General features: G+C 39.1%; 1 long non-coding RNA gene across 3 annotated transcripts in view; it reads left to right on the top strand.

Moving 5' to 3' along the window:
* The first annotated feature begins 205 nt into the window (after window positions 1-205).
* LOC113603960 (uncharacterized) overlaps window positions 206-14,140 on the top strand; it is a 49,922-nt gene continuing 35,987 nt past the window's right edge. For all 3 annotated transcript variants that reach the window (XR_008293083.1, XR_008293082.1, XR_008293081.1), the window contains exon 1: window positions 206-399. This is a non-coding gene — a long non-coding RNA (uncharacterized LOC113603960). The remainder of the gene's footprint in view (window positions 400-14,140) is intronic.

Genomic DNA, 14,140 nt, shown 5'->3' with positions numbered 1-14,140 from the left:
TTTGCAGGGAAGCCTTTGTAGGCTTGGCACAACTTATGTGTAAACAACCCAGTCAAATAGTTCAGAGCGGGACAGGCAGCACCATTTTTTCTTTAACTAAAACCACCAATGGAGTTTCACTAAGAGAATAATTATCCAAATAATGACTTATCTAGGTTTCCACAAGCAACACTGGGACCTTTGCAACAAACAGTACCAGAAAAAAGAAGGAAGTATAGTCTATTAATAGCTACACCCTCAATCTTGTTGTCACTCCCAGGACAAGTGCTTCAGCAACAAAGCAGTTCTTGTCATTAATTGAAGCTTTGATTTAGTATCAACGCAGAGAAAGTGTGCCACCGGCTGACTCATCAACACTTTGCTTCCTACCTAGATTTCCCTAGAGTGTCTTTTCTTCAGGTATGTAGCAGGCCAAGGCCTATTTAGCTAACGAGAGATTAAATGTTCATTCTTGTCATGTGGGATACTTTTTAGAATAAAACAGAAACAAAAATAGAATTTATAGGGGCGCCTGGGTGACTCAGTTGGTTAAGCATCTGACTTCGGCTCAGGTCATGATCTCATGGTTTGTGAGTTCAAGCCCCAAGCCAGGCTCTATGCTGATGGCTCGGAATCTGGAGGCTGCTTCGAATTCTGTGTCTCCCTCTCTCTGCCACCCCCCCTCCCCCACTTGCACTCTGTCTCTCTCTCTCAAAAATAAATAGATGTTAAAAAAAATAGAATTTATAATGGAAAATATTCACAAGATAATGGACTCTTTCTTTTCTAGGTTGACTTACCAAATAATCAAGGATATATATACCAACAAATGTCTTGCTTAGGGGAACTGATTTTATATCTTTTCCTGTATTGAAAGCTCACCTTTATGCTAGATTTTTAGTACAGAAATTTTCAAATATATTCAAAAGTAGACAGAATGATATAAAGACCCCATGTACTATCACTTAACTCTAACTGTGATCACCTTGGCTCTTCTTACATATTATGGCCAAGAAGTAAACACTTTGCAGAAAGTCCCAGTACCTTGGTTTGGCAACAGCACAGTTATCTCAAAGAGCCTCATGGAATCCCGAAAGCCTAATTTTAATTCCTTTTAATTGAGTTTATGAAATACATGTACATGTACATGTCATAAGGCAAAGTTATGGGAAGATGAGAAAACTATGTCACAAAATCAAACAATAGAATTGCTAAACCCTAAGTAACAATATTACCTGCCATTTATTAAGTCAAGTGCCAGACGCTTTAGTAGGCATTTATCCCAAATGCTGACCTCTTCTTTAATTTTACTAACGATACCATATGGTAAGATTAGTGTCCCTGTTTTAAAAGTGTGGAAACTGAGGCCTGGAGAAGTTAAGCAAGTGACTCACAGTCATTGCTAGTAAGCAGCAGGATTTATGAGTGTCATTACCTGATTCCAAAGTGTATGCTTTGTTTAGTGCTGGTGGTATAGTGGTGAGCACGGCTGCCTTCCAAAGCCTATGGTTTGTTTTATAAACTGTAGTCAAAGGATCTACTGGAACTCAACTCAACAGACATATGTTACTGATGTTAGGAAGGGAAGGAAAATGGTAAACATCCAATGTGATGGGAACATGGAAAAAACCCCACAAGAATTGTTGAAGTTTTAGCAGCAAAGCTAAGTCAATAGAATTAATCCAGTCTACCTTGCATTTGCTCCATTTAAAAGTAGCCTAGCATTCTCGGGGCATCTGGGTGGCTCAGTTGGTTGAGCGTTCAACTTCGGCTCAGGTCATGGGCTCATGGCTTGTGAGTTCAAGCCTCATGTCAGGCTCTGTGCTGACAGCTCCCAGGCTGGAGCCTGCTTTGGATTCTGTCTCCATCTCTATCTACCCCTCCCCTGCTCGCACTCTGTCTCTCTCAAAATTAAATAAACATTAAAAAAATAAGTAAGTAAAAGTAGCCTAGAATTCTTAACATGACCAAATAAATAAATAAAACATTTGCTCAGCAATACAATAATATAAAAGAGTCATAATTGTATGGTAAGGCATAATTTAACCTTGCCCACTATCATAATGCCAAGTTAAATCAGAAGTCATGCTAAATAAATCAGCACTAATATATTCTCTAAATTCATTATTAGCTCATGCCATTTAAGTGTAGTGCATTAAAACTAGAACTTTATTGGTTCAGTCATCCTGACCTTTTCTAACAAACTGTCAAGGTGACAAAAAGCAAGTAGGATTTTGTTTGGCATATTTTTTTAACCAAGTTAGATTATAATTGTAACTATGTACTAATAAGAATTGCATAGTTATCTGACAATTTCTATAACAGCGAGACAGAACATCTTCTACTTCATACATTCTCGTAACATTCTTTACTTCATGTTTGACGTCCTAAGCAAAATTACAAGATTGGTTATTTTGCAAAAATTTCTAGTTTTCATTAATTTTGCCAAATAATTCTTTTTTTTTTTTTAATTCTCAAGTTAGTTAACATACAGTATAGTCTTGGCTTCAAGAGTACACTTCTGTGGGGCGCCTGGGTGGCTCAGTCGGTTGAGCGTCAGACTTCGGCTCAGGTCATGATCTCACAGTCTGTGGGTTCGAGCCCCACGTCGGGCTCTGTGCTGACAGCTCAGAGCCTGGAGCCTGTTTTGGATTCTGTGTCTCCCTCTTTCTCTGACCCTCCCCTGTTCATGCTCTGCCTCAAAAATAAATAAACGTTAAAAAAAATTAAAAAAAAAGAGTAGAATTCTGTGATTCATCACTTACATATAATAGCCAGTTCTCATCCCCAACAAATGCCCTCCTTAATGTCCATCACCCATTTTCCCCACCCCAGTCGGCCCTCAGTCTGTTCTCTGTACTTAAGAGTCTCTTATGGTTTGCCTCCCTCTTTGTTTTTATCTTATTTTTCCTACTCTTCCCCTGTGTTCATCTGTTAAATTTCTCAAATTCCACATATGAGTGAAATCATGTGATATTTGTCTTTGTCTGACTTATTTCACATAGCATAGTACCCTTCAGTTCCATCCACATTGTTGCAATTGACAAGATTTCATTCTTTTTAATTGCCAAGTGGTATTCTCTTGTGTGTGTGTGTGTGTGTGTGTGTGTGTGTGTAATTTTTTTTAATGTTAATTTATTTTTGAGAGAGACAGAGCATGAGTGGGGGGGTCAGAGAGAGAGGGAGACACAGAATCCTAAGCAGGCTATAGGCTCTGAGCTATCAGCACAGAGACTGACATGGGGCTAGAACCCACCAACCATGAAATCATGACCTGAGCTGAAGCTGGATACTTAACTGACTGAGCCACCCAGGCGCCCCTATATATAATATATACTATATGTATATATACCCTTGTATATATATATATACCCTTGTGTGTACGTATGTGTGTGTGTGTATGTATATATATATATATATATATATGAATATATAATATATACCACATCTTCTTAATCTATTCATCAGTTGAAGGACATTTGGGCTTTTTCCATAATTTGGCTATTGTTGATAGCACTGCTATAAACATTGGGGTGCATGTGCCCCTTCAAATCAGCACTCCTGTGGCTTTTTTTTTTTTTTTTTTGAATAAAGGACCTGGGACCATTTTGTACTCAGTTTCTATTGCTCAGTACCTTCTTTTATTTTTTATTTTTTAAATGTTTATTTATTTATTTTGAGAGAGACAGCATGTGCACATGAGTGGAGGAAAGGGAGAGAGAGAGAGAGAGAGAGAGAGAGAATCCCAAATCCCAAGAAGGCTCCATAGTGTCAGTGTAGAGCCTGACACGGGGCTTGATCTCACGAACTGTGAGATCATGACCTGAGCCAAAATCAAGAGTCAGATGCTCAACCGACTGAGCCACCCAGGTGCCCCAGGACTTTGTAAAAATATATATATTTTATTAGAAACAATTGTTTTATTTTAACTTGTATCTATCTTGCTTCATTAAAAAATGCAAAGTATTTATTACATACACACAATTTTTAAAAAAATCAAGGAGCACTAAATAAGTTATAAAGACAAACAGCAGTTTCTTATCTCACCCCTTTAGACTTCCTCCCAAGTGATTGTCTCAGAAAAAAATTCTTTTTAATTTTCTCCTTTAAATAATTTTAGCTGTTTCTTTGTATGTAGCCATGACTTCCTGGCATGGTAGATGATAACAAAGGGACACATATTGGTTGGGCACCTTACTATATGCCAGACTCTGCTCTATGTGTTGGGGATGCCAGAGGTGACAAAACAGACAAATCCCTGACTTCTTGGAATTTACTATCAAGTAGATTAAATCCTTTTTACAATCCCTCCACCCACTCCCCACATTTCCAATATAATTATCATAATTTTTAGTTCCACTGATCTATGTTTATATTACACCTATATACATATTAATCATTTCAGTACTCCAAACTACCATGATTATATTTCTTATTTTTGCACTTCTTGAGTACTTTTTTTTTAACATTTATTTATTTCTGAGAGACAGAGAGAGACAGAGCACTAGTGGGGGAGGGGCAGAGAGAGAGAGGGAGACACAGAACCCGAAGCAGGCTCCAGGCTCTGAGCTGTCAGCACAGAGCCTGACGCGGGGCTCGAACCCACAGACTGTGAGATCATGACCTGAGCCGAAGTTGGGTGCTTAACGGACTGAGCCACCCGGTGCCCCTTGAATACTTTTTTTTTTAAATGTCTATTTACTTTTTAGAGAGAGAGAGAGAGTACAAGCAGGGGAGAAGCAGAGAGAGGAGGGCAGAGGATCTGAAGTGGACTCTGCACTGACAGCAGCGAGCCTGACGTGGGACTCAAATTCACAAACCGTGAGATCATGATCTGAGCCAAAGTTGGTCATTCAACCGACTGAACCACCCAGGTGCCCCAAGAGGATCTCAAGCAGGCTCCATGCTGTCAGTGCAGAGCCCAATGAGGGGCTCAACCTCACCAACCATGAAATCTTGACCTCAGGGGAGATCAAGAGTCAGATTCTTAACTGACTAAGACACCCAGGAGCCCCTTGAGTACTTTTAAAATAAAATAAAAATAAAAATAATAGGACTTTAAAATTGCTATAACGCCTCAAACAGATGCACAGTACACCTATCATCGGTTTTCTCCCAGTGCTCATATATAACAGGAAAGCAACCAGTTCTCTCATTTGAAGCCTCTGTCTTGTTTCAATCTATGTTGATTGTTCTGCAGGCCTGCTTCTTTGGCCATTGCATTACACTGTTTCCTGGATTCCATGCCCTCCTCTGTCTCGACCTATGTCCCTATTCTTTTGTAGTACATCCTTAGTCAAATGTAGAGGACACACAAGAAATTAACTTCTGGGTCCTTAATACATGAAAATCAGTCAATCAATTAAATAGCACCCAACAACTTGTAAGGACAAATAGTTGTTTCTTGTCCCACCCCTTCAGACTACCTCCCAATGATTGCCTTAGAAAATTACCTTTATCTTTAATCTATCTTCTGGATTGAAAGGAATTTTTCCTTCAGAATTCCGAGAGCATTGCTTCATTATCTTCTACCTTTCAGTGCTGATAACAGAACTATGATGTCGTTCTCTTTACTGTTCCTTTGAATAGGACCCATCTTTTCCTCTCTAGAAGCTTTTAAAAATCTCTTTATCTCTGGTGTTTACAGTTTCACAACGACAAAACTTGGTATGAATATTTCTTCATTCCTCAGAGTACCTGGATTTTTTCTACTTGTAGACTCCTGTCATTTGGGTCTGGGGAATTTTATAGGATTATTCCTGTGATAGTTTACTCCTCTCTAACTACTCCCTCTGGCAGGAATTCTACAACTTGGATTTTGGCCTTTCTGCATCGATCCTTTCATTTCTTTTATTTTCTCTTTTCTATCTTTCTCTGCTTTGTGGGAGATTTCTTTCTCAGCCCTTCTAAATATGTTACTATTTTGGCTATTATATTTGTAATATATAGGATAACTTTCATGTTCTCTATTTTTTTAAATAAAATTCTGTTTTGTTTTGAATGGTTGTCATATAACCTCTTCTCTGAAAGTTTTGTAGTTTAAAAAGAGTTTACTTTTCACTACATTGTCTCTGTCTTCTCTGGGTCCCTTTGCTCTATTTACTTAGTTTAGAATGATTAGACAAGAGTCAGTTATTTCATGGGAGGGTCACAGGATTCCCCCCCTCCCCCCACCGGGGGGCTATTCAGTTTCTGTTCTACAGAGTCAATTTCTATTACTCTATTTGATTTCAGTTTTTCAAAAACTTGTTAAAACTTTTTTTTATTTGCTGTTGTTTCTTCTCCCATTCTCTTAATTTTAGGGGGAGTCCTAGAGAGGAGAGGAGCTATATCCATATGATCAATCTGCCTTTTTAGCCAGAATCTACTGGAAAAATGTAAAAGCTCTCAAAAAGACAGTTTTTGGATGACTCTTGATGATTGTCACCAACAGAGATAACAAGATTTCCAGAAGCAATCTTTAAATCTCACTTTCAAGTTTTCTGTGTCAGCCCATTAGCTCAGTTGGGCAGAATATGGCAAAATAAGGCCAAGGTCATGAGTCTGATCTTCATGAAGGTCAATCAGCCTTACTTAATTTCACGAGCTTCATCATCTCCCCCAACACAAAGTCAAGAATGTTCTTTTGGATAGCCACAAAATGGGCAAGGAATAATCTAGCTTTCATTTTCTGCTACTGTTAAGACTCTGTGTTCTAGGGTATTTCTGCAACATGCTTCTACAGGAACTTAAAAGGGAAAAAAAAGAGAGAGAGAGAAGAAAAAAAAACATTGGCAAATTAAAGGGAAACGGTGGGAAAAAAGAATACAGACAGTATCACTATAAATCAGTTCACTTCTCCTAGGGAGAAATCAACCGATATGTTTTCCAGTGTTTCCCCAGAAGCAGAGTTTAGACGGCAATTTGTGGACAAAGACTAATCGAGGGCTACTCTCTGTGACCACATTGTAAGGGAGTGAGGGCAGCGGTGGGGGGGGGGGGGGGTCGATTTTTGATGAAGCCACGCCAGAGGCCTCAGCTGATCTCACAAAAAGCTCTGGAGCCGAAAGTCCTTTCAGAGTTGTCCTGCCTTGAGACCAGGGGACCAGATTTGTAACTTCACATTGACCTGTTATTGGATGAGGACTACCCAGGAAGGGAGCATGAACTTCTGCAGAAGTTCCAGCTATCAGCTGACAGCAATTTCCAGAGAGTTTTGGTTTTGAAGTTGTGAGTCAGCGGTTAGTATCCAGGCAGATGGTAGAATTCACTATACCATACAGAGTACTGTCCTCTTGAAAGTTCAAGAGCTAAAATATTGGTTCTATTTTCCATGTCTCCTAGATCCTTATGAGAAGAGGAGAATGAGCAGTACACGGCAGAAGTGCAACTGTATTTGAACTGAGAAGGAACAAAGGATCTGTTTAGTCCATAACCCAGATAATTAGCTTCCAAGAAACAAAATTAGTGGAATAAACTCTCGGGGCGTTGAGTATTTTATTTCACATTACTTTTGCATTTTGTGCATTTTGAGTATATTTACTATGGTTAACAATCATCCTTGGGTTTTATTTTATTGTTTACTTTTAAATTTTTTAATGTTTTATTTTTGAGAGAGACACAGTGGGAATGGCGGAGGGGCACAGAGGGGGACACAGAATCCAAACCAGGCTCCAGGCTCTGAGCTGTCAGCACAGAGCCCGACATGGGACTCGAGCTCACAAGCCACGAGATCATGACCTGAGCCCAAGTCAGATGCTTAACCAACTGAACCACCCAAGAACCCCTCTTATGTTTTAAACATGAAGCCAACGTTGCCATGTTTAGGTTTATGGGGTTAAATTAGGGCAAATTTCAAAGACAATAGTTCCAGGAAAAAGAAAAACACTCAGAATGTATTTTAACTTCAGTGAACAGAGCACAAAAAAGTAATAGTCAAAAATTCTCATTAGTTTTCACTCTTTATGGAGGAAGAGGAAATTAGTGACTTAATTATATTAAAATAGCTAAGTCTTTAAGCATATATAGAGAAAAACTTTTTTATTAGTACATTGCTTTAATATATACAGCAGGATAGGGGCTTCTGGGTGTCTCAGTGGGTTAAGCATCCCACTCCCACTCAGGTCATGATCTCTCGGTCAGTGAGTTTGAGCTCTGGGTGGGGCTCTGTGTTAACAGCTCAGAGCCTGGAGCCTGCTTCATGTTCTGTGTCTCCCTCTCTTTCTGTCCCTCCCCTGCTCATGTTCTGTCTCTCTCCCAGAATAAAATAAAAAAAAAAATAAATATATATGCATATATATACAGTAGGATGTATAGTACTCCCCATACTTTATGCTCTAAAATTGTGTTTTGTTGTCAGTAGAAATATATTTAATGCTTTCAAAAAAAAAAAAAACAACTGAGGAAAATAGGATATCTGCCAAAGAACTCTCATCTCCAGCCTTCCTCTTACTCTATCTCTCTCACTCTTGCCCTCTTCCTAGGCTATTGCTTATACATGTTTTTTTATCTCTAATAATTGCATTTTAGTTCTTGGAAAAGGTAGAGTAATTTGATAACATCTCTTGAAGCATTTTGTCAAAAAGTCAGAAATTTAGTTTTTTCTAAGCAAGCATATGTCAAAACCATTCAAGGCAAATAGCTAAATGAAACAATGGTTTGAAACTTTAATTCTGTTGTCTCAAGCTTCAAGCCTGTGGAAAACAGAAGGTGAAGGAAGAAAGGGCACCCTCACAGCCTAAAAATATTTTTCTCCTTGTTGTTGGGAAACTAAAGAAAATTAGTCAACTAACCCAAAACTTTAAAAGAGGGAGGGAGCAAATTTTTGTCAAGTGGTGAATTAATGAGTTGGGTATGGCAAGATGCAGAGACCAGTGGTGGCTGAGTCACGTGGAGGGAACAGCTGAGCTTGGATTCCAACCAGCAGCTGAATTCAGTGTCATGTGGTCATTGGGAACAAAGGCAGTTCATTTCTCTGTGTCATAATCAAGGCTAGGGAGCTGCTTTTAACATCATCTCAGAGAATTTTCAAGAAACTACGGAGGTTAAGCTCATTTAGTTGGATTCTGTTTCAGATGCTCAATGGTTCCTGCCTTTGTGTCAGCAAGGGCTCTGTCACCCACAAAATCTTAGAGCTATAAAATTCTAAATGCACTCTAGGATGGACAATGAAAAGTAAGTTGTCCTCCCTGCTCTGTCCTTCAGACTTCTCATTCCCTTCCCAGAGGCATTGTTTCCAGTTTCTGATATATTTGCCTCTAAGGTATTCTAAAGTGTCAATTTAAAAAATCTACACTTTGCTTTCTATTTTTCCTGCCACCACTACTTGTCACTTAGAATCACTATAATAACCTTGAAAATGAATTTAGTCTTATGAGTTTATAGTAAACCTTAACGGCTCTTGATGATTAATCACTATTTCTTAAAAAAATATTTTAACATTTATTTATTTTTGAGAGACAGAGAGCGAATGGAGGAGGGGCAGAGAGAGAGGGAGACACAGAATTTGAGGCAGGCTGTAGGCACTGAGCTGTCAGCACAGAGCCTGACCCAGGGTTCAAACCCATGAACCATGAAATCATGACCTGAGCGGAAGGTGTAACTGACTGAGCCACCCAGGTGCCCCAATTTCGACTTGTTTTTAAAGTGATCCTAAACAGGGGTGCTTGGGTGGTTCAGTCAGTTATGCATCTGATGTTGGCTCAGGCCATGATCCCACGATTCATGGGTTTGAGCCCTGAGTCACCCCTGGAGCCTGCTTCAGATTCTGTGTCTCCTTCTCTCCCTCTGCTGCTTGCTCTATCTCTCTCTCAAAAATAAATAAACATTAAAGAAAATAAAAGTGAATCACAACAAATGTATATGTCCTTAAATTTCCGCTGGGACAGATTTCTATAGTTTTCAGGGGTTATATGTTGAAATTTCTTTGGGGGCTAGGCAGGAAATCAAAATATGTAACAAGACTGGGAGAAGCCAGCAGGGAGTTATAGGTAGTGTACGACCTGAAATGCCTAGTCTAAAGGTATTTCAATGACCAAGAATGTTATGTTATGTACCTAGTACAACTGAACTATGTAGCTCTGTGATCCTTCATTATACACTCTACTCTTCTTAAAAATCATGAATATACTTACCCATCAGCAGCCTTCTATACCTAGCCCATTTTCCTAATTCCTTAATAATTATAGAGAGCAGCTCAATAATTTCAGAATCCTGATAGATAATTTGGTTGGGTCCCAAGTATGGAAATGTTATTTTTATTTCATAAGACAGAATCACAGAATGCTTAAGGACACAAACTCTGAAGCTGAGAGACCTGGGTTTGAGCTTTGGCTTGTACATTAGCCAGATACGGCAAGTTCCCTATCCCTTTGGAAACTTAGGTTCTAATTTATCTATAAAATGGGAATAATAATAGTTGTTTTGAAGATTCTATTAGATAAGGTGGATTAAGTGCCTAGCACAGTGCTTCAAGGCACACCTACTTGGCACTCAAAAATAATCTCAATTATCATTACTTCAAAGACCTTGATACAAACTTTACACTTCTTTGGGCTGGAATTCCCTCTTAACGAACTTTGTCAGACTTGTTTTAATCCAAAGGCCATTTCTGATAAAAGGTAGAAGCAAGATATTAATTGATTCATTCAATGATAAATATTTATTGAGTAATTTCACACGACAGGTACAATTCTCGACAGAATATTGAAGATGAATTTCCTCTTCTCGGGGAGTTTGCCTTGGAGTGAGGGAGATGGACAGCAAACAAACAAATTAATTAGTATAGGATACAATTTCAGGTACTGACAGGTGCTCGGATATAAAGGGAAGCAGAGCAAGAGCCTAGAGTGTGAAGATGGTGGCATTAGAATGTTGGTAGAATATTGATAAATCACAACTGATGGACACTTGGTTGACACAAAGGCAGAAACAGTGAATTGCATTGCCACTGGACTCAAGAAGTAGGGTGGTTCCTTTTTCTTCACACCCTTCTTAGCATTTTCTCACAAGGCTTAGTTTATTTTGGTTGCACCCTTTCTGATAACTTCATGTTGGATCCAATCTCTCACATTTGCTCTCTACTATAGACCCTACTTTTTGTCTTTTGTATTTTTTTGTTAGGAATTAAGATTACAATATGTTGTACACCTGAAACTAATAATGTTATATGTCAATTACGTCTCAAAAAAAACCCCACAAAAAAACAGCCATAATAGAGGAACAGAAGAACACCACCACCACCACCAACAACAAAAAAAATTAAAAAAAAAAATCGAGATCTTCAGAGCACTTCCTGAGTAACCACAGTGACTTCTTTGGGTTCTGCTTGGTGTTAGTCATCACCAGAGACGTGTGCAAATGCTTCCCCTAATACTTTGCTGATGATTACTATAGACATGTAGCCAATCCATGGACCATATCTGGCTTCTCCCTGTACTAACCTTGAGATACAAATCATTTTTGGTCACATTCCCAAAAAATAAATCTCCACAAAATACTGAGAAGGGAAGTCAGTTTTTACTAAAGATTTCATGAAAGGAAAACCGAAGAGTCACAGGCATACCACACAACAGATAACTTTAACTTCCTGGTTGAACATTTTCCCCTTCCCCAAATGCTACCATCAGCCACAGGGTCTCTCACTCTTTCCTATTCCTTCATATACCCTCTTCTTAGACAGAGTTAACTTAGCACTTTTCAACTTCTCCAAGTTGTAATTGTCAACCTTCCCATAGGAAGCGTCACCTCTCTGAATGGATTTAGCAAAGCAAGTCTGTCCCTAGGAAGGAATTCTCCTGCTCTCTTCCCGTAGTCATCTTATTTATATGTTACATTCCCAACTATCTTTCTCGAGGCCAAATCTTTCTTATGAACTCTTGTTCTCTAGATCTAGTTGCCATTCTTCTTCTCTGCTTGGATGTCCCTTAGGTACTTTATTCAACCATGCCTCAAAGCAAACTTAAATTCTTTCCTGCCTTTCCAAGTCTATTCCTTTTCTATGTCTGCTATAGAAAGCAGAAAATGGCACCAGCAGCCACCCAGGTACTCCAAGGCAGAAACCTGGGAACCATCCCTGACTCGTCCTTTCTCACACCTTCTGTGTTATCACTGCCCCCATCCATCCAGCAGTTAATCACCAAGTTCTTTTGAGTCTATTTCCTGAGATATTTTCAATTTCTTTTCATCACCACTTGCCATAACAAATGGGTTCCCTTCTGCTCAGAAATTTACCACAATGCTCTATTGTTTGACGAATGGACACTAACATGAGAACACTTTATTATGATGAAAGTGTTGTCAGTTTTCCTCTTAAGAAAGCCATTTACACCTGATTAATTTGTAGAGATACCTTTCACTACACCGTCCCTCTCCTTCTCCTTCTCCTCCTCCTCTTTCTCCTCCTTTTTTTTTTATTCTTCTTTTTCTTCTTCTTTCTGGCGTTTATTTTACTGAAGATACACATGCCTCTAAGGAGAAAAATAGTTTCATAAGGTTTAAAACTAAAACAAACAGTCCCTATCCCATCTCACCTATTTCTCTGTAGAGGCAGCATTTTTCAGTTCTTTAATTAATTCATTTGGTATTCTAGATCTATATACATGCTGTCTTTCTAATTTTGACTTTTGAGCTTTGGGTCTTATTGGCATCTCACTGTGATAAAATGTTCTATTATGATTATATAAATACTATTAACAGCTAAATCAAGTAGTAAACTATGATAACCATTCTTGTACTACTTTTTATTTCCCTTAAAATTAATCACTGCCTTAAAAAAAATTTTTTTTAACATTTCTTTATTATTGAGAGACAGAGCATGAGCATGGGAGGGGCAGAGAGATAAGGAGACACAGAATCGGAAGCAGGCTCCAGGCTCTGAGCTGTTAGCACAGAGCCGGATGCAGGGCTCGAACTCACAAGCCACGAGATCATGACCTGAGCCAAAGTCGGATGTTTAACCGACTGAGCCACCCAGGGGCCCCAATCACTGCATTTTTGAAGCTTATGCAGTTAGTTTTCTACATACTAATTAGTATTTCAACCCTCAACTCTTTGCCAGTCACCCAAATCTCTTCTCCATTCCTTCAACTATAACATTACATATCCTTTCAACTTAATCTTCATGGTAAAATGTCCCCAGAGTGTTTTAACCTGCTCTGGTGTGGACCAGTTGTCCACAACATGCCATCCTTGGATGGCCTTTCCCCAGTATCATGGGAGTTCTCCTCACACCTCTTCTTGTGTGCCACATATTCCTCTTCCTTATTTTATTTTTTCCCCTAATTTTGGTGAAACACACATATCAGTAGCTTCCTAAGAAAGAGTACATGGTAGGTTAGTTTTTGAGACTTTGCATGTGTGAAGATATCTTTAATTTACTCTCATAGCTAATTGGTAGTTATGTACGTAATTCTGGGTTTGAAATTTCTTCTTTTCAGAATTTTGAAGGGTGGGGTTCTCCATTGTTGAATAGCTGTCATTGTTGCTGAGAAGCTGTATTAGTTTTCTATTTTTTTGTTAACAAATCACCACAAACCTATCAGCTTAAAAGAATATCCATTTATTGGATCACAATTCTGTAGGTCAGAAATCCGAGCACAGTTCTCTGCTCAGGATACACAAGGCTGAAATCAAGGTATTAGATGGACAGATTTCTTTGGGGAGTCTGGGGAAAAATTCACTTTTAAGCTTCTTCAGGAGGCTGGCAGTATTTAGTTCTTTGTAGTCATAAGACTGAGATCCCCATTTCCTTGCTGGCTGGAAGGTGGGGAGAGACCTTTCTCAGCTTCTACAGGTGCCTGCATTTCTTGCCATGTAGCCTCCTTGTCTTCAAAGCCAGTTATGGAGACCCTCCTTTGTGAGGAGGAGCCCCATCACTTTTAGAGGCCCTTTTAATGCTGATTAGGTCAAGCCTTTCTTTTTAAATTTTTTAAAAATGTTTATTTGTTTTTGAGAGGTGGGGAGGAACAGAGAGAGAGGGAGACACAGAATCCAAAGCAGACCCCAGGCTCCAAGCTGTCAGCACAGAGCCTGAGGCAGGGCTCCAACCCACAAACTGTGAGATCATGACCTGAACTGAAGTCAGCCGCTTAACCGACTGAGCCACCCAGGTGCCCCAGGTCAAGCCTTTCTTAAAGTCAATCTGCGCCATATAACATAACCTAATTATGGGGTCAAATGCATC

The sequence above is a fragment of the Acinonyx jubatus genome, chromosome E4 (assembly GCF_027475565.1).
Source record: "Acinonyx jubatus isolate Ajub_Pintada_27869175 chromosome E4, VMU_Ajub_asm_v1.0, whole genome shotgun sequence".
In the NCBI taxonomy this organism is placed as follows: Eukaryota; Metazoa; Chordata; class Mammalia; order Carnivora; family Felidae; genus Acinonyx; species Acinonyx jubatus.
Note: the sequence above shows the minus strand (reverse complement) of the source record. Positions and strands in the feature narration are given on the sequence as shown.